Genomic DNA, 903 nt, shown 5'->3' on the forward strand with positions numbered 1-903 from the left:
TTATTATTTTTATTATATATTTTTTATTATTATTATTATTATTATTATATCATTTCTTAATAAATAATATTGTTTTGTGGTGTTTTGGTGGTGGTAGGCAGGCATGGGGTTAATTTCCTATCCCTGCCAAAAAACATGTGAGAATGTGGCTGGAGCGACGACTCGAAAAGGGATGATCAATTATGCTCCAGCCACATGGTATAAAAAAGGAGAAGAATCCTTTGTTTGGGACGGAGTTTTTGGTGACAATTTATTCCCAGGGTTAGGTAGACGTCGGCCATCTAGAAAGAGGGTGGAGCTATGGTACACCAAGTCATCAACCCGGAAGGGAAACGATGTGGCAGCCGCAGATTGGAGGAAGGGTTGCATTCATTAACCAAGGGGTCATGATTGACGGTAGAAAAGGGGATGTAGCGAGGTGATCTGTTCCTTTTTTATGGTTAATGCTGAACCGGAAGGAGAACTGCATTGTTATTTTGAGTGTTTTGTCTGTCGAAAATCTACTTGTTTACTGTGTGTTTAAATACTGTGTTTATCGTTTCTGGACTGAACCCTTGAATTTAACTGAGCAGTACACATCGTTGTGTATTGCCTGTTCTCTTTATTGTTTACTGTTGTCATCAGACTTTGGATTAAAAATAAACCATCATTTCGCCAGTACTTTGTTATTGTCCTTGTCTTGAGCAGTGCATCACCCCTACATCTGCACACTGCAAATCACTTTGTCTCAGGTCCCCAAGTAGTTTTCCTGGTAAAAGCATTGCCGCGTGGTGTCATGTCCTGGCTGTGCGAAATCACTGGTCTTCATTGAGGATTTCATGCTGCATTGGCTTGGGCTCTCCTGTGGGTCAGTGAGGCAAGCCTGGGGACCTGACTGGCCAGGTGCCTGGTGAGCCCAACGTC

Source organism: Polyodon spathula, chromosome 47, assembly GCF_017654505.1.
Source record: "Polyodon spathula isolate WHYD16114869_AA chromosome 47, ASM1765450v1, whole genome shotgun sequence".
NCBI lineage: Eukaryota > Metazoa > Chordata > Actinopteri > Acipenseriformes > Polyodontidae > Polyodon > Polyodon spathula.